This window comes from Vulpes vulpes, chromosome 10 (assembly GCF_048418805.1).
Source record: "Vulpes vulpes isolate BD-2025 chromosome 10, VulVul3, whole genome shotgun sequence".
Classification (NCBI taxonomy): Eukaryota; Metazoa; Chordata; class Mammalia; order Carnivora; family Canidae; genus Vulpes; species Vulpes vulpes.
Window position 1 is genome coordinate 84,273,614 of NC_132789.1, and position 19,750 is coordinate 84,293,363.

General features: G+C 43.3%; 1 protein-coding gene and 1 long non-coding RNA gene across 5 annotated transcripts in view; one reads left to right on the forward strand and one right to left on the reverse strand.

Annotated features, from left to right (window-relative positions):
- Positions 1 to 5,685, reverse strand: part of NR3C2 (nuclear receptor subfamily 3 group C member 2) — a 329,868-nt gene extending 324,183 nt beyond the window's left edge. For 2 of the 4 annotated variants that reach the window (XM_072724791.1, XM_072724790.1), the window contains exon 1: positions 3,078 to 3,496. The gene's annotated coding sequence lies outside the window, so the exon portion shown is untranslated. Of the gene's footprint in view, positions 1 to 3,077; positions 3,497 to 5,427 lie in introns of those variants that run through there. The other 2 variants (XM_072724792.1, XM_072724793.1) reach the window with 2 other exon arrangements.
- LOC112934699 (uncharacterized) overlaps positions 5,461 to 19,750 on the forward strand; it is a 76,068-nt gene continuing 61,778 nt past the window's right edge. Inside the window, exon 1 of the long non-coding RNA XR_011994973.1 lies at positions 5,461 to 5,596. This is a non-coding gene — a long non-coding RNA (uncharacterized lncRNA). The remainder of the gene's footprint in view (positions 5,597 to 19,750) is intronic.

Here is a 19,750-nt window from a genome sequence, read left to right on the forward strand (position 1 = left end):
ACAAGTTGAAATAAATATACAGTGAAATGGGACTTAAACTGCTAATACTGACCTTTTCTTCTTTACTGAAAAACCAGTTAGCTGTAACCATAGGTTGAAAAATAGGAGTATTCTATGCTTCTACTTCTATCTAAGAATATTCTATCCTCCCCATAACAAAGCTGAACAGATGCATATCTAAGGTATAGATGTTTCAGGTCCAAATTCATCAAACACCACAAGAAACATGTCTATTCATGCTCAAAACTGAACATCTTCTGTGTTCCATACCCCCCTCCCCAAACCTGTCTGTAAACCCACATTCCCTGCCTTGGTGAACTGCACCCCTCTCTCCCCTAATGCCTGCAAATCACCCTTGCCTAGGAACTCTTGCCAAAGGCCTCCAAAGGCTCCAGCCTCCCCACCTTCCAACTACAGCGCCATTCCTCATCTCTAGCCACCCCCCCCACCCCGCCCTACCCCAAGCAGAGTCTAAAAAGAGAATCCCATCTCCAGATCCCTCCCCAAAAATCCATCCTCCAAACGTTCTTTTGGGAAGGATGATCACTTACTGCTTTTTTTAAGTTTCACAGTGTAAATCTGCATGCTAAACTCCTGAGAAGTTTTACAGTGCAGAAACCGGTTTCCTTTTTATTCCAGCGTCCTCTACATAATTTGGCCACGGCCCCCTTTTTCCACAACACCTACTAATATTCTAAGGGATGGCTTTCATCACTCTGCCCTAAAGCAGGAGCCAAATCTCAAACCTGTGAAGACTATATGACGATTCTAGGAGAATCTACATGGGAAATAGCAGACAAGTATAATATTAAAGCGCTCTACAAGGAAGCACCTTTATCAGCTAACATCACACAGCTGATCACAACTTTCCAAGTCCTGTTTGGCTAGCCTTGAATTCTTAACAATAGCATAAAACAGCCTGCATTTCACCACATTATTGACAGGGCTATCATTAAAGAATTTGCAAAAGGCTTTGCTGAAATCTAAATTAGTTCTGTGTAAGGTACTGTCTTCATCTACCAACTTAATGCACCTCTCAACAAAGAAAATAAAGGTTGGCAACAGTCAGGCACAAAAGAATAGATATCTAGCGTCTTCATGGCTTCCACTGCCAACATTTTTTAAGATCACCGTTTTTAAAAACTTAGGAGTATCAAAATATTTTATGCTGAATGCCCCCCTATTACTTTAATCAGTCTTTTAATCAGTCTTCTCTGTAAACAAATAGATTATGTTAGGCATTTATTTCCTAAATAGTCCAGGAAACTCAGATTGTCTTTTTGGAAGTGGCATAGCCATGGCTTGAGCAGAATTTCAGTTTGCCTGAACTTACTAGTAAATACTGAAAATATCAGTTGATGAATATACTCCTCATAGAACTTAACACCCCCATAGTAAAGGAAAAGTTGTTACTAAAGTATAAGATGAAGCAGACACAGGTATACATATCCAGCTTATATAAAATCAGATTTGTCTCCCTTACAGCAGAAATGTTAACAGAGGCTCTCTAGGGACAGGGACAAAAACCATTATGACCCTTTAATTTTCATGCAAATGGCCTCCCCCAAAACATAAAGGAAATTTCCAAAAGTAAGGAAGAGCTATTCATATGCTCTTAAAAACTTTTTACAAAGGAAAAACCTGACTTTAAAATTTCAGGTTTTATAGTCAGTGTTAAACTGCGCTCTTCCAGAAGGAAATAGGTTTGCTTTTTTTTTTTTTTTTTTTAGGAATATTAACAAAGATTCTTGTGAATTGACATTTTGTCTGAAAACACTTTCACTTTTAAGCCCCCCCCCCACAGTCTCATTTAAAACATACCATTTTCTATAGTTATTTCACTTTAATATGGCATCTTAAAGACAGAACCTTAAGAATTTCACAATTTTCACTAGTTGCACGGCTGTCAAAGTTTGCCGTATGTAACTATTTTTCTGTCATCCTCACTACGGAACTATTATTTTGTCCTCTTCTTTTATACATGGGGTAAATGATAGAAACCTGCCCAAGGTCACCTAAGAGAGCGGGAGAACCAGTTAGAACTGAGCACACCTGATTTCTATTCACTCACCTAATTCACTGAGCCACCTGATCTTTCCAAAAATCCCCAAGCCAAACTATGTCCCTCTTAAAGGAAAAAGCTCCCCTTTATCTTTTTTTGTAACTTCTATCCTCAGGCATTTCAATGATAGTGTGCCTTGAACCCAAACATACAATTAAAACTTCACAGAACTTCACAGATGGGCACGCTGTTATCATTATTATGTAAATGTCATCAATAACAGCACCTAGAGAAATGGTCATACAAATGTTAAAAAGCAATTTAAGTGCATTAGGAATTCAGCGCTCCCAAAAACTTGTCTGGTAACAAACAAAAGTTCTCCTGACTTCTAGGTCATAATAAATAGTCAAAACTGATGGTGCCATAAACCATTTTGATTTAAGCCTGGTCTTTTAAAATTCAGTAGGGAAAAACCATGCACTTAAAGTTCAATAGTAGGGTACTGATGACACCAAAAGAAGCTTCATCCTTTCTCCCCTGCCTTTGGAATTACAACTGATGCCACAGAAAGCATTAGCCTCTCTCAAGAGTTTTATAAATACTAGGGAACGGGAAATGCACGAATTTCCAGAGCCCCCTTCAGACAGGCTACATCAGGATCTGTATCTCCTTCAACTGCCCTTATCCGCTACACCTCTAGCTCAGATGTGGGTGCTTCCGCAATTGATAGAGGAAACAAATATTATTCAAACGCCCCTTAAAAATCGTATAAGGAAGGCGATCCGAAACTCATCCTTGGGGAAAGGGAAGGGTGGTAGACCTCCCACTGCCAAAGGCGGTTGAAAGCTGCTCGTTAGAGGGCATTTATCCAAAGTGGCCAAACTTTCCCAAAATAGTCCTCTGGCGGCCAAAGGGGGTAAAAAGTGGAAAACCAAAACAAAACAACAAGCACACAGCACCATACTGACTGTGCCTCCGGATTACGCAGCCACTTCTCCCTGCAAAGTGCACGCTCCCGCGCCGCGGCCGCCAGCCGAGTCCGGCGAGCGGCGCCCCGCGGCGCACCCCTACACACCTGCCTCGGCCGGGGTCCGTCTCTCGGCGTCTACCTGTTGCAGCGCTCGCCAACGCCACGACACCCCTGCTGCGGAGCCCCCCCAAATCCAACCACATCCAGGCCAGCGAGTGCCGCTCTCCCTGCAGCGAGAGAGCCCGAGGCTGCAACGCTCCTGCACCCAGGTGACTGCACGGGCTTCCTCCGAGCAGCCTGAAGTTGGCTTGCGTCTCCCCGGTCCAATGACACCCCGGGCGCGGAGGGGCGGAGAGGCGGGGGCAGGGCCAGGGCCAGGGCCAGGGCGGGCGGAGTGGGAAGGGAGAGAGGGAGAGAGGGCGGGCGAAAGCCCGGAGGGGGAGTGGGCCAGCTCCAGGGCCGGGGTGGTCACATGTCCAGATAAAGTTCAGGTTGCTGTCCCGCCCCCCTGAGCCCTTCCTATTGGCCCGGAGGGAAGCAAGGCTCCACGCCGCACAGGCCAGGCGGGCTTCTCATTGGACCACCCCGGCTGTCAGTCACCAGGAGGGCGACATGACTGATACAAAGTTGCTGCGACACAGCCTAGACTCGGCAGCTCCCTTAAAGCCGCAGCCACGGCGGGCGCCTGGGGTGCCGGGCAGCAGCCGCGACGCCGAGCGCCGGGCACCCTGCACGCGCCGCCCCCCGCCCCTCTCGCTCGGCTGCTCCAAACTTGCTCGCTCCCACCTGACTATCCTCCTGGCTGACCTCGGGCTAACTGGAAAGGCGTGAAAAGTGTGGTGACGCGGAAGAAGTCGGTTTTCCCGAGATCCAGCCACCGTGTCGTTCCCTCATGCTGTCCACCTGCAGCGCCAGGTGAGCGGCAGCCCTGGCCCAGGCACCGCCCACGGCGTCCGCGCGCAGGGGAGGGCTCCGAGTGGGCTCGCCCGGACCCCCGGGGCTCCTCTCCCCGCCCCTTCCCTCGGTCCTGCGAGTTACCTCTCAGCAGAGCGGCCGCAGCGTCGCTGCCCGCGAGCAAGGGGATCACGTTCCCCCTCGATTTGAATTTCCTTGTTTTAACCGTGCAGGAAAAGCGGGTGATTTCAGCGCAGCCAAAGCCCTTTAAACGCAGCCTCTCTCCCACCCCCACCAAAAAAAAAAAAAAAAAGAAGAAAGAAAAAAGGAAAAAAAAAAGTGCCAGGGTCAAGAGCTACTGCTGTCCCTCTTTATGATTTCGTCGGTTCATTTATTAGTTTAGTATTGGATTTTTCCACTAGCTCAATTTGAAAGCCATCGAGGATACTCACTTCTTTATAATGGGGGGGGGGGGGGGGGCGGGGTGTGCACACAATTGGGAGAAACACACAGGAGGGAAAAGGAACCAAAGTGTCTTCTAAAGATCGAGAGCCTGCAATACATTTGTTTCCCTGCAGCCGCCCCCACCTCGACTTTCCTCTCGCCCACCCAAACGCTGGAGCTACTAGGCAAAAGCAAGGGCTTCTTAACTTTGATTTCTAAAGACTTTGAGGCTCCGCGTCTGAGGCTCCGTTTTAGGCTCCCCGCTGGCCCAGAGTCAGCGCCAGTGACGTACACACCTAAATCCGGGCCCCCGGCCCTCGGCGACCCGCAGCCCGGCGGTGGCAGCTGTGCAGCCCGCCTCCCGCCTCACCCCTGCCTCGCCCCCGCCGGAGTCAGAGGGCCAGGGGGAGGGGGTCACTGTCTGTGCCCAAGGCCCCCCCGTCCCCCCCACGTCCTCCCTTTACTGTAATTAAGCTTCGGGATTCCAGACCCCCCCCCCCCCCACCCTGGAAGACTCGAACTCCCCGCCGCTCCAGGTAGGGAACTCCCTGGCGGCGGGGCGACTCCGGCGCTCAGCAGTGCCCTGTGCGCAGCGGCCCCCGGGACCCCGCAGCCGGGAGTCCCCGCCGAGTGTCCCAACTTTCCCGCGGGGCCCGCCGTCACGCGCGCTCTCGGGGCCGGGCGAGCTGTCGGGCATCGATCGCACCCGGGCCGAGCGCGGGCGGCGGGCAGGAGCGAGGGGAGTCCCGGACCGAGCGCCGGGGCAGGCGAGGGGGGCGGCGGCTCAGCCTGCGCTGGCGGATTTATTATTAAAGGAATGGACGTGTCTCTTTCACTAAGTTTTTGCCTCCTTTTCGGAGGGCCGGTCTTGCCCTGGATCGCAGCTGCTTGCAGAATCTAGGTTAGGTTTTGCAGGGACGGCCGCCGCGGTCGCTCGCCTGCCGCCCGCACCCCTGCCCCGAGGCGGCCCGGCGGGCACCTGGTCTGCTGCCCGCAGCCCACCTCGGCGCGCCCGCCCGCGCCCCCTGCGCGGCCCCTGCCCTCCCCTGGGCCGCCTCTGCGCTCCCCGGGCCCCCTCCCGCCGCTGTCAGCGCAAAGGGACTGTCGCCGCACTCACCTTTTCTAGGACATGGTGGGGAAGCTGGGGCGCGGGGCGGGGGGTGGGGCGGGGGTGAGGGCAGCGAGACTCCCGCCGCCGCCGCCGCCGCCGCCGCCGGCAAGCCCAGTGCTAGCGAGCAGATCGGCGGCAAGGATGAGAGGATGACAGTCCGGCAGGCGCCCTGACGGTGGGTAGAGCAACGGACCCGTAGTGCTGCTACCCCGCAGGAGGCGGCGAGGCGGCGGCGCCACACCGCGCCGAAGGGGACGCGAGCGCCCGCCCGCCCCCAGCAGCGGCGGCCCGGCCCCGAGCGGGCCCCTCTCCCGGGGCTGCTGGTCTCCCGGGCGTTGCCGGCGGCCGCCCTGGAGGCCGGGGAGCGCGGCGGCGGGTTCCGCGCCCCCTCTCCGGGCCTGGGGTGGCCGGTGACAGCTCAGGCGGCGGAGCGTGTGTGCCTGTGTGTGTGCGAGGGGGCGGCCGCAGGGGGAGCCCGCGGCGCCGCGGCCCCCTCCCCGGGTCACACCCTCCGCAGCGGGAGGCGGCTGCGGGGCGGCTGCGGGGCGGCTGCGGGGCGGCCGGCCCCCGGCTGGTGGGCGCGGGGTGGGGGCGCCCGCGGCTGCCCGGAGGCCCCGGGAAGACGGAACCCCCCGCACGGCACCCTCCGGCCACCACTTCGCGCGTCCCCCCAAAGTCTGGGCCTCAGGTGCGCCTCCCACCCGCGGGGGGCAGCGCGGCCCGGGGACCACGCGCGGGGGGCGGGAGGGAAAAGTTTCTTCTCCCGCTCGCCCGCCGCCCACCCGGCGAGGCCGCCGCTCTGCCCGCCGCCGAGCCCGCGGCGCCGCTGCCCCACCCCCACCGTGGGGGGGACGCCGAGGCAGGACCGGTGTCTGCGCGCGGGGGCGCGGGGGGAGGCGGCTGAGGAGCGGCGGCCGCGACCGGCGACCGGCGCCCGGGCCGTGACAGCGGCTGGCACGCGGCGGGCGGTGCCTGCGCGGGGCGAGCCGAGGCCGGGGCGCCGCGCCGCGCCGGGCCCCCTCCCCCTCCCCCTCCGCTCGCCGAGCGCCGCGCGCCCCCGCGCCGCCCCGCGCGCCCCCGCGCCCCGCGCCCCCGCGCCCCCGCGCCCGCCGGGGCAGACACCTACGCAGACGCGAAAGTGAAAGGGGGGCGGCCCGGCCGAGGGGGCGCGCGCACGGCGGGGGGCAGAGGACCCAGCTGGGACCCGCGAGCCCGGGGCTCTCCCGCTGCGCTGCCGCTGCCCTGCGGAGCCGCCCGCCGCCGGCGGGCTCCGAGCCTCCCCGGAGTCCCACGTCCGTCACTCTGGGCCACGCAGATCACCCTTGGCAGGGGGATGTGTGCGCCGGTGTGCGCGCGCGTGTTCGCGTGCACTCGCGTGTGTGAGATACACGTTCAGCCCGGCTCCTCCGCTGCACCGTTACGCTTAGCCTTGGTGGAAAATTTTTTTTTGGGGGGGGGGGATGGGGGCGCATCGTAAATGTCACCGTCACTCACAGGCTTCCGTGCCCGTTGTCCTGTATGATGTAGAGTTTAAAAACCCCGCGAACTGACCCCCCCCCCCCGGACACACACACCCCTTTCCCGGCTTGGCACTTCTTTCCCTGCAGGATCTGTTGACCACCACCCTAAACCACCACCAGCACCCCGCCCTTCGCAGGGTTCTTTCCCGTTTTGCTCCCAAAGAGCTGTGAAAGTTGCTAATCTCTTCCCACACAGAACCGTGTTCAACACGGAGCTGCCCTGTTAAAACCATCACCGCCCTTCTTCAAGCGCCTTCCCACTGTCCCATATCCAGCTCCCCTCTGCGTCCATCCCCCACATGTACAGTATGGGCACTGCTCGATTCTCAGATGGCTGAAGGGGGCATTTTGGCCTCTAGTAAAACGACCTTTTGCCTCAGCTCCCTTCTTTGTAGGGGATGTAGAGTTCTTAAAGTATTAGGTTTTAAGCGAAAGCAAGAAAATAAGAATGCATTTTCAAATGAACATATCGACGATTAATTACAAGTGTCTACTGCAGAAACTGAATCTTGAAATGCAGAAAAAAGTAAGCTGGATTGACATTGGTGGGCTGCTAAGTAAGGTGTACAGAAGGACGGGTGGGTATAGGGTGAGGCATGTATATATTGAAGTACAACATTAATGGTGGAATCTAGTGGTGGGTATACAGGTGTCTGCTGTAAACTTCTAACTTTTTTGTACGCTTGAAATTGTTCGTAATGAAATGCTAGAGAAAACTCTTATTTAAGGTAACCTATATAATGTGAATTCTGTTTACAAAATTTGCAAATTAGGTATTGATTATTCCTTCCCACTTTAAAAAATGACTTAACCTAAACATTCTTTACTTAGATACCCTACCACGATTCTAATCAATAATTTCCATTACAGACAACTTGTCAAGGGATCAGACTATGGCATAAAGTAGGTTATTATAAGTGCAACATCTTGGAAATGTAGATTTCTTACGTGTTTTTTCTTGCCCATTCTCAAATGTTTATCTTCCCTGCCTTAAAAACCATTTGGTATTATACAACTAAGATTGAGTTTTAAGCATATGTAAATATTCTTTTGAAATTTTTTTCACACCAAAATAGCTAGGAGTGGGGGGCATATGCCCATATATAGCAGCTTCTCTTGTTCTTTGGGAGGGATGTTAGGGGATCTAGCAATTATTAACAGGCAAATCTTTGGGGGATAATCTGGGTATTTAAATTAATTTGCCAGACGTTTGAACAATTAAGTTTCCCTCTTCGCTTTATTTTGTTGTGCTGTCCATAAGACGAGAGGTGGTCCTGTGCCATGAAGGGAGAACAACTCCAGGATAAGATCTGTGGGTCCCTCATCTGAAAAGAAAGAGACACTTATTTTGGTTGGAATCACCCCACAAGTGGTATCTCTGAGACACTCCATCAAAGATGGGGGTGCAGGGTTTTCTGTTTGGAATATTCTTTGTGCCAATGCTTGTTAATAAGGAGCCCTAACACCTTAAAAAAGTGTATGCCTAGAAATGTCATTACTTGCTTGTTTTTTAAGCTGTCTCAACAAAGTTTGTTCTTCTCAGCCTTTTGGATAAGCATATTTTTCTCTTTGCAAAAGGATGAAAATGTGTTTTTTTTTAAATAAAAATTAAGAAAGGAAAAGAACAGAAAAGGAATTTAACTTTATCTCCAAATAGAGACAATTTACAGCTGCCAAAGAGTCTTAAATCCTGAAGCAGCAACAATAGTTATCTCCCTTTTGACAATAGATCACCCTCAGTCCACAGTCGCTGTGTCTTAAGACACCACCCTCCCTCATCCCATTAGTGTCAAACTCTCTGAGGTTTGCCACCATAAAATGCAAGACTCAGCGTTTGCAATTTACATGTGTGACATCACATCCTCTATTATATAACTTCAGATACAAAGCCTAATATCATCTAACTTCGTGTTGGAAAAAATTCTCCTTTGCTCTTTATTTTAGCTTTAGCAGAGCAACCCCTTAGTTCCCTGATGCTAATCCCATTTCTTCAAACAGCTGACTGAGGGAAGAAAAAAAGAGCATGGAGTTGTTTAAACCATGAAATCATTACCCACCCCCCAAAGAATCTTTTCAAATTTATTTTGAAACGTATTAAATACCTCTCCTTTATATCTTTACTTACTAACAAGAAAGTGAAAACCACTAGGTATCATATAGTTTAATTGTATTCAATAATTTTTAAAAGTTAAAGGCTAAGCATTTGGTCATAGTTAACTTCATTAATAAAGCCTAGCCATGCTGGCAGGGTTTGGTTTTTTTTTTCCTTTCTAAAAAGCTAGGCTTTCTTCACACACACACACACACACACACACACACACACACACACCATCTCTTACCAGCTGTTGGAAAGAGTTGAGAAAGACAGAATGGGGGGGGGGGGATATTGGGGAGAGAAGATAAATAGGGGAATAATATAAGATAGAACTTTTTCTTTGTTTATTGCAAAACACACATGTTACAGTTTATAAACATTGCAAGCAAATAAGAAATTGTGGACCAGAAGATAAATACAAAACATATCAGGGTTTTTGTAATATCCAAAATAGACCAAACTCCATTTTCTAGACTACTTGGAATATTTTTATTAGCCTTGGTTATTCACTCATTTCTATATTTGTTTTCCCAAGTATTTATTCATCTATCTACCTTAATTTCATTTGTAGTCATTTTAAATAAAAGTACATAAACCTAATACATTTCTATGGCCAGATTTTGAGACGACAGAGCACCCAACAGCACATGCATCACAATTAGTATGCCATATTATTAGAAGCAAATCAGATTTCACTGTGCCTACACTGATGTTCTAAATTTAGAAATAATGTACAGTAGTTGAAAAGGGGGAGAGGAACTTAGAGCAGTATATTTTAATAAAAATAAAGATATTTTCAATTTCTTGTCTTCTTCTCTTTTTCTTGGTTTAGTACAGGAAATTCATCACCTTTAAATAACTGTGCTAATCTTGCATAAATAAATTCATGGTTTGTTTGCACATTAGGACTATGCATTGGGGCTGTTTCTTTGATATTATGTGCTATAACAACCACAGAAAAGTGAAACAATCCAGTGGGTCAGGTGTGAGAAACATGAGTCTCTGTTGAACTTGATGAAAAACTCATTTAGAATTTCTCATTAGGACTTCACAGGAGCAGTTAGCTTTTCAGTAGTTGGCATTATATTTTTAGCAGCATTTTAACAGCTGTCAGTAACAACTAAGACAACATTTTGATCAACACAATTTTTTTTATTCCAACAAAGATGATTGCAAAGAAACAAAATGCTTCAGGATTTCAATGTTTAACTATGAAAATCTCAATAAAAAATATTTTTTTGTAATATAAAATGTTGATAATACCTCGAGGGCAGGCAATAAGGTATCCACATAAAATGAGGCCAAGTAGATTTTTAAATTTTAATTTTCTGATGCCTAGGTACACATGATAAAGATAATTTTATTCTTAAAAGGTGTGTTCAATGTCAGAAATAGAAATGTCAGAATAAGAGAATGTTCAGTGTATCCTGTCATATATTTGCAAGTAGGTCAAGAATAGCCATATGGGCACCCAAAATGAATAAAATCTTTTCCCTAACATTACAGTTTATAATGGGAGGTTATCATATGTTAGATATATGACACTGGAAATAGCAGACAGAAAAATGTAAGAAGCTTCATGGTGGATGTCATCTTTATTCCTGAAGATGGAGGTAAATTTGCTATGGGTAATGCATTACAAAGCAAATGAAAACTAAATGTCTGCAAGTGTCAAATGTGCCTTTCACCCATAGTCTCCCAAAATTGAGTAATTTCTGTTTCAAGGCAAGTAGGAGTAATGGTATATTATTAAAGCAGCCTACTGAATCATCTTATTCAGAGGTCATCTACTCATTTGGAGGATCTAATCCAAGTTTTGAGTTTGTCCCAACAAAGGCAGCTGAGTATTTCCCACTTCAATCTAGTTAGCACAGCGAGGGAATTAGTGCATTCTTATGTCAAATGATATTTTTATTATATTGCATTTGTTTTTTTTTTTCTAACCTTTTCGGGGCACTTATCTATCAACTCTTTCAATATGAAGCATTTTTAGCTGCTTGGTAGGACTTTTTTTCAACAGATCTATGCACCTTTAGTAAAAACTGTGATTAGATACCCTTTCCTCTTTCCCAGCACCAACTCCTGCCAGATGCAAATCTTTTGGTGTTGACAGTTTCTCACAGAGCATTATATAGTATTCTTGATACATAAATTTTGGACATTAAATGTCCATGTATAAAAATGAAACACATATAAACACTTTGTCTGTGGAAGGTATACGCCATATCAATTATTAATATTTAAACAACAATCTATTTTGAAGGGCTTAGTGCTAATTATAGCTAGACCTTAATATTTTTTCAAAACAAGTAGACATGTTTCTATTTAAACTAGTTCATTACTTTAAAAAAAAAAAAAAAAAGCTTTTTAATGGCCTCTCCCATGAATGTAGTAGAACCATGTCCTCTAAGTAGAAGTTAAGTAGACTTACAATGCCTCTGTACAATGACAGTAGAGATTGCTTTCTTGTGTAAGGACCAAATGAGCACCTAAAGTCTTGAGACTTTTCTAATACATTTATAAATTTGACTTTTAATCTGTTGTTTGATATAATACAAAGGCATATATTATAATTGTGGATAATAATTGTATATCTCAAAAAAGAAAAAATTCCAGGAAAATTATTATTTTAACTACAGCACTTCAATATATACTACTGCCCCATTCATTTATAAATTACTCCTTTTATTTCCAATTTGTGTATCACATGAACTGAAATTTTGTTTGAAAATATAATCAGTTTTTAGATTATCTTTATTTGTGAAAATATATATATATATTATTGTTATAATTCAGTAAAAACTTCCCAGAAATAAAATGCAATATCATATGTACATATCTTTATATTCACTATAAGTTATTTCCATGGCACTGTGAGATTACAATACTAAAATACAACTACTAGTACATTAACAAACTATGGACCCAGTACCTAAATCAAGATTATTAATCATAGTGAGTGAGCTCACTGAGAAATTTAAACAAACACTAACTTTTGCAGATAATTAAAAAACCCAAGGTATAAGAGAGAGCCAAGGTTCAATCTTCTTAAATGAAAAAACCAAGCAAAAATTTTTAGCCTAGAGCTATATTTCACTACCCCTTTTCATAGAACCAGCAAATCAAGCTGTACTGTAGAGTAGAGCCAGCTTACATGGCTTAGAATTCTGGCTTCAACACCTACTAACCTTATAACCCAGTGCAAATTACTTAATCTTTCTAAATTTAGGTTTCCTTACTTGTAAAATGAGATTATTGATACCATAACAGGATATGTACTTAACATTACAGTACTTGGATCTAGTAAGTGCTCTCAAAAATGCTAAATATCTACCTCTGGAGGTTTATTATAGAAAATCAAAAGTGATTCTTTGGAGGATTTAAAGATCTTGCTTCCAATTCAAAGAATTTTCAAGATCCATTGAGAATCAGTGATTCACCTGAGGTCCTCAAGCATTTCATGCTTCTAAGAATTATCTTTCCTAAAACTGAGATTCTCAAATTTAGCATGCATCAGAATTACCTGGAAAGCACATTAAAAGAGATTACTAGGCCCCACCCCTAGAGTTTCTCATTTAGTAGGTATGGGTTGGAGCCTAATAATTTGCATTTCTAATAAGTTTCCAGGTTGCCGTTGCTGATGATGATCTGGAAATTACTCTTTTTTGAGAATCACTGCCCTAGATACAGTGGATGAAACAAATGGCCCCAGGCTGCTCATTTTGAGGAACTTAAGTTATTGTGGGCAGCTGCTGCTGGGGTGGGGATGAGAAACAGGAAGTAGGGGAAAGAAGAAAGGAAGTGTTAGATAGTGATAAAAAGGAGTAAGGGTAGGAGGTGGCCTTCATAATCACATAATTACTGAAATAATAAGACTGGCTAGTTGCTGTTGAGGACCTTCTCTTTCAATACACATCCCTTGGACTTTATGTTGATTTTTTAGACCTGGATTCCTCCTCTCGATTAGTATTTGGGAAGTATTTTTATCATTTTCCGTCTCTTAAAATATCTATTAGTTTATTGTTGTATTATCTTAAGGCACTAACTTTGGTTTATTTGGGGGAGGTAAGAATTGATAACCCAATTCCTTTAATTATCTTGGCACACAGTTTACTGTAGTTAAGTCTAGATCACTTTATCTATCGTGAGTGTATCATAAAGATGGGTCCATTACTCTTGAGTAAGATTTTAACTGATTTCTTTTTCAGCTTTCATCCTATCAGAAAGGAACATAGATCTATTGGCTGTAATGAGATTTTGACAAATCCATAGCGGTCATTCCTAGTTTTTAACGAATTATCATAAGAACAAATCTCTAATTTTTTCCTCTGGAACTCAGGCCTACTGTTTACACCTATAGTAACTTCATGACTTTGTTAAGAAATGATCTTACCATCGTGGGATTTTCCTTCCTTAAGAAGTTGAAAAATAAAACTCAGTCAAGATAGATGAAATTCCTGGAGATGAAGCTAAAGAACAATCAAGTAAAGCCAAAAAAAATTAAAATAATGCTACATTCCTAGTGTTATTTAAATCAAACTTGACCTGGATTGAGCCAGATAAAAAGGGGAGACCAGAATATGTACTTTGAGGAGACTTGTTATAGTTAGCCGTAGACTCCAACTGAAGCATTATGTCATTCATAAGTTGTGGAAACAATTCAGAAAGAAAACCCAATGTCCTTAGCAGTTTTTAAAAGCAAGATATACATGAAAAAATTAAAGTGATTAGATTTCCTTAACCAAGTAGATAGTGACATCATATAAAACTATTCATAAGAAATTAGGTAAACCACTGAGTTCATTTTATTTTTTGCTACTATAAAAATCACTTAATGTTGCTATATTAATATTTAATTATAATATTATAAAGCATAACATATTTCACAAGTTTATAAATGTTTCATAAAATGTTTCAAGCATACCAAAAAAGTAATCACAGGCTCCAAAGTAGTCACCACCTTTATATTATGAGGTGGGAACATTTTGTCATATTTGCTGCAGAAGTATAAAAACCTGCATGGGAGTGATATATTACTATTTCCTGATGGGGTTACTGTTGGAGAGGGAGAGAGCCAAAAACTATATGGGATAGACTTTCATCACCTGGGGGTTTCACTCCAACTGTTACAAACCCTGGGTATTGCACTCTCTGCCCAAGAGTTTAAGAGGGAATTAGTTCTTAATATATGCAAATAACACTCAAAGTGGGACTGGTGGATAATCCCAGCTCATGGTTTCAGTTGAGGGGCGGGATTTAAAAGTCAAACTATTCTCTCTGAGACCCTCAGGAATGAAGATGACTTCAAGGCAATGAGAACTGCCCACCTAGGAGACTACTGATTCTTGCAACAGAGCAATTGAAATTCAGTTCATTTCAATGGTACTGCTTATTGGGTCACTTTCTAATCATCATTTTCTTACCCAATTAATTCCAATCACCTTTTTTCTTAATGAAATACGGGACTCCTATACACCATTGCATGTTGATTTAAGTCCTTACTAGAACTATTCTGATTCATTGGCCTATGTTGTATGATTTGCTAAATATTTTGACTCTAATCGTAGAAAAAAGTGTTCAAATTGGACAGGTAGGTATCTTAGTTTGTTTGGGCTTCTATAACAAAATATCACAGACTGTGTAATTTAAAAACAGCAGAAATTTATATCTCACAGTTCTGGAGGCTGAAAAATCCAAGATCAGGATGCTAAAATGGTCAAGTGTGGACATTCTTTTGGGTCACAGGCTTCTTGTTTTATCTTCACATGCTGGAATATGTCAGAACACCTCTTTTATAAGGGAACTAATCCCATTCATGAGGTTCTCAGCCCATATAACCTAATCACTTCCCAAAGGTCCACTTCCTATACCAACACCTTAGGGATTAGGGTTTCAACATATAAATTTTGGAGGGGCACAAACATTCAGACCACAGCAAAGGGCTTAGGAAGTCAGTGAGTTTAACCACTTTCCGCTCATTTTGTTTGGCAATATTTTGCCCTTTAGGTTAGAAATAATCTTCAGGCAGTTCTTTCATATTCTGATTTATTAGTTAGGTACAGATGAAGTTCCTATACAAAGATAAAAGGGTGGCTCAAATAGGAAAGAAGTTTAATTCTATCTCACATAAAGACAAGTAAAATGGGCTTTGTTCAGAGTAGATAGGTAGATTTGCTCCATGAAGGTCTTCAGGAACCCCTGTAGGGTAGCAAATTTTACTACCCCCAAAATATGCCTCTTTAGCATATTGATTATTTTAAGCTGGTTATTTTTAAGAAACTGTAGATATAAAGAAGCTCTGAAAACCAAATAGAAGTTATCCTTTTATAGGAGATATTTACATGCATAAGGGAAATTTCCATTTGTAAAAGTGTTTTCTTGGCTATACCAAGATCACTCTAAAATCTCTAAAAACTGTTATCGATGGAGAAGGCATGGACTTAAGTCCAGGTAACAACATTACCCTTCTTTACTATGCTTTTCCTGGTAACCTCCCTTAATTAACTCTCCACCCCCAAAATCTTTTGTCTTTAGCTGGAGGTATTTACAGTGATGGCTTTGGCCATTTTGGAGATTTAGTTTTCATAGGTCTTTCCCATATAAATAGGAGGTATATCTTTTATTGAGGTTTTGTTTGATTTTTCTCCTGTTTATCTGTCTCATGTCAATTTAACTCTTAGACTATCCGGGAGACATTTGAAAGGTAAAGAAAATATTTTTCTCCCCAACAGCCCCATTCCATACAGTGTTGTCCTCATCTGTATGGTGAACTGTGTCACCAGCATCATATCCACAGTTCTCTATTAAAAAACAAAAGTTTTGCCCAAGTGGTTTGTACATATCACTTCTGCTTACATCCCATTAGCCAGAGCAATTTTCATGAGGTTTATTGGCCATGTGCCCTACCAACGCTGGAATTCTACTGCTGAAAGGAAGAAGGAGAGAATTAAGTACAGGGGACAATCAATGGCCTTTGTCACATGATGATCAACTCCCCTGAGCAGAGAAAAAATGAGACAGACAAACTGTGACACAGAAATCTAAAGTTATAACTGAGGGTATAAGTAATGATGGGTAGAAGGGTGGGTGAGGTCAGGGGCCAGGATGTAGATGCTAGGATCAGGATTTATACTTCATAATCAAAGGAGCCATCTTTTACAATATACTTGGGTAGGGGAAACATTGGTAACTAAATATTCTAGTGAGGATGAGTTAATTTTTCTCTAAGCCACATGGAAAGTTTACAGAACAAGCCAGATTTGATTAATGATTTTTTTTTAAATAAGAAGAAACATATCCAATACAAACCAATCTCAAAAGAAATCATTGAATATAACAAGAATATCAGCTATTTGAGATAAATCAGCAGAGTTTGAAATACAAGTAATACTATCCCATAGAAAGCCAAAAAAGCTCAGATTTTAACCTGTACCTGACACAGAGACAGCTAGTATGACCCTCAGTGTGCATGTTAGCACAGCAGGAATATGCAGGAGATTACAATCTCCTTTAGCATGTCTGCCAGAACCACCACAGGACAAGGTTAAGAGCAGCCTGATGTTCAGTTGGTTAGTACTAGGACAACTGGACTTCTTGCTTACAGCCTGTGGCCCTGCTGATTGGCTGATATGCATGCCTGATTGACCAGTACCACCATATAGGTCATTAAATATTAGCAACATTACCACTACTTTCAGGGTCTATTAAAAATTTCCTTGAGAGATGATCAGACCCCAATGGGCCAAGGAAGAAGATTCTTAAGAAAAAAGTAATAATTTCTTCTCCTCCAATCTGCAAAACACTGCACATAGGATAGATAGAATGCAGAAAAAAAGAGACAACACTCGGGTTGATTGATCAATCCATCTTTGAGACAGTAGTGTAGAGGGTCTGTGGAAAGCATATATTTTTCTAGTTTTGACTTATATGCTATTCAGAATTTACTGCCCTTCCTGGAATTTTTATGAAGAATTCCAGATTTCCCATGCATTCCAGATGCCATATATTTACTCTATTTGCAGAGTATGAATGTTGAGACAGATTACAAAGGAAGTTGTGAACTTCCTACTCCAGAGAAATTTAGAAGTAGCATTTCCTCTGATCTGAAATGGCAAAGGCAGGGGTCTGTAAGCAGGGTGATGGATAAGGTATCTATCAGTTTGTTTAGCCTTTTAAATAATTACTTTGCAAAGAGGAAATGAGATCAGGAAGAAAGGCCCAATATAGTCTGATGAATCAGTGGGTGAGAAAGTACATTGGAACTTTGACATCCAGCCTTTTACATTTTCTTTTGAAAAGCTGCCTCTATGTCATAAACTAAGTATCACTTAAAAGAGGAAATCCAGCAGGGTTTGTCTTTTAAAGTGGCAATAAAGTATAAAGGTTAAAGCGTAGACTTGAGCCAGATTTAGCTTGGGTTTATATCCTTTGCCTCTGAGTAGCTGTATGGTTCTGGGCCTTAGTTTCATCACCTATAAAATGAGATACTACAATTTACCTCATAAGGTTGTTATGGGGATTAACAACCTGTAAACTGACTTACATACAATAAACACTAACTATGATATTTTTTATACCGTTAATCCTAAACCATTTGCTCCTACCCATTTCTCTACCCATATTCTTTCCTGCTCTCTATGCACTTGACATCTATTCTTCTTGGATCACTTCTCCCTTTTTTTGTATTTTCCTTACCGGGGTTATTTGATATTCAGGGCTGTCTGCCTGGCTTCCTCCAACTAACATTCCTCCTATTACCATAACAGGTAGACTTTCTTCTGATATCTCAAGCCTCCTGTCGCAAAACAGGCAATTCTTCTGGCACAGTTTCACTCCTTCTGAGTAACCTCGTGTTCCGTGGCATAAACTGGATCTCGACCTTTACATAATATTCATAGGGTCTTTTTGCTATATGAAGAAGTAAATCTCCTTAAATAGTGTAAAAGAGATAATGCTAAGGACTCTCCAGATTTGATCTCTTATTCTCTCTCTCTCTCTCTCTCTCTCTCTCTCTTTCTTTTCTTCTGAGCACACAGAAAGGCTACATATCTCAGCATCTCTTGCATTTAGCCTGGGTCCATATGACTGATATATTGGTAGAAGTGATGTGCTCCACTAGTGGTAAGATCCCTACAGTGATTGTCTGACCTCTCTCTTCCCTTACTGTGAATGCCTGAAAGGGCTGAAGTTTAGGATGGCAGTATCATAGTATAGAAGGAGATTGGATCTCTGGGTCACCACTTGGAGAAAAGCTACCAAGGAGAGTTGCCTGAACTGCATTGGACTGTGATGAGAATGACAAATCTTTATTGTATGCATTCCATGAAATCCAGGTGCATTGCCCTGATTAATTTAAATAGGACAGTATATAAATCTATTGTGAGTTTTATAGTGAGGTTTGAATGTATTTATACTAGGATGTTTCCTCTATTCAGTATTACTGAATTCATTATGGAGTTTAGGTAGCAGAATATTGTAGAGAAAAGGATAGATTGCAGAATCCCTAGAACCAGATTTGAATTTTGTCTCACACATTTATAACTTTGACTTTAATGTGTTCTTTCTCTGGAATCCAAATAATACTTCTAATAGTGTTATTTGGTAAGTCAACTAAAACCTATTAGGTAATAATCTTCCATTCCTATACCCTTTCCAGTATTCCAGTATTTCCAATTGAGTATTTAATTTCTGTAATTCTCTCCTCTAAACTGTTTTTCATAAATTGTACTTTATAGCAGCACTGGACTAAAATCTTGACAATAAAAGGTAACAATTTGGTCTGGAGATAGTATCCATATCTTTAATTTATAACGAAATAGAAGAAAATCATTACAAAATTTTATGTGTTGAAAATAGTACTTAGTAGAGAACAATTTTCCCTTTATTTAGGGCATTATTCAGGAAGTTCCCAACTTAGAAAGCCTATGCCATGCATCATAGCACAATTTTGAAAATATTGTATTTAATTAAAATGGGAATTTCTGAAATGATTGCTATAGAGTTTATCTTTCCAAACCTCACATAAAATTTTTGACCCATGCAATATTTATGAGTTAATTTTCCTTTTCCCCATCTCATCTTAACAATCAGAAGAATAGCCTCCATTTCAAATTGCCAAGGATGGCCCATTGGCAGAATGTGCACCAGCAAAGACAGAGATAAGTAGTGACCACCTATTTTTCAACTTCACTGTTTACACACCCAAAAAGCCATTTGCACACCTAATATAAATACAGACTTCAAAGGCACATCTGCAAGAGCTGCCTTGTTACTTGTTTATTATTTAAACAAACTTTAGAATTTATGACATCTACTTGCTGGCTTTTTAAATTAAAAAACAAGCTAAAACATAACTTATTAAATTGCATGGACAAATATGACAAAATTGTACATTAGGCATACAAGAAAAGAGAGTTAACAATTCAATAGGCATTACATTAGTTTACAGACCGTGATCCTACATTGCACAGTAATGTCTTTACAAGATCAATATTGCAACAAACTAAGCTCTCTGTGGCAAAGCTTCTCTCTTATAACATCTGTAAACTTCCTTTCAATTATCAAATAGATGTGCCTGAAAATTGATAGAGTAGCTACGTGCTCTCTCCATCTTCTTTGCCTTTCTGATCTTCATTCATTCACCATCTCTTCTTTTCTTTTCTCTCTTTTTTTTTTACCATCCCAAACTCTAATCACGCCCCCGAGCTCTCGCCCA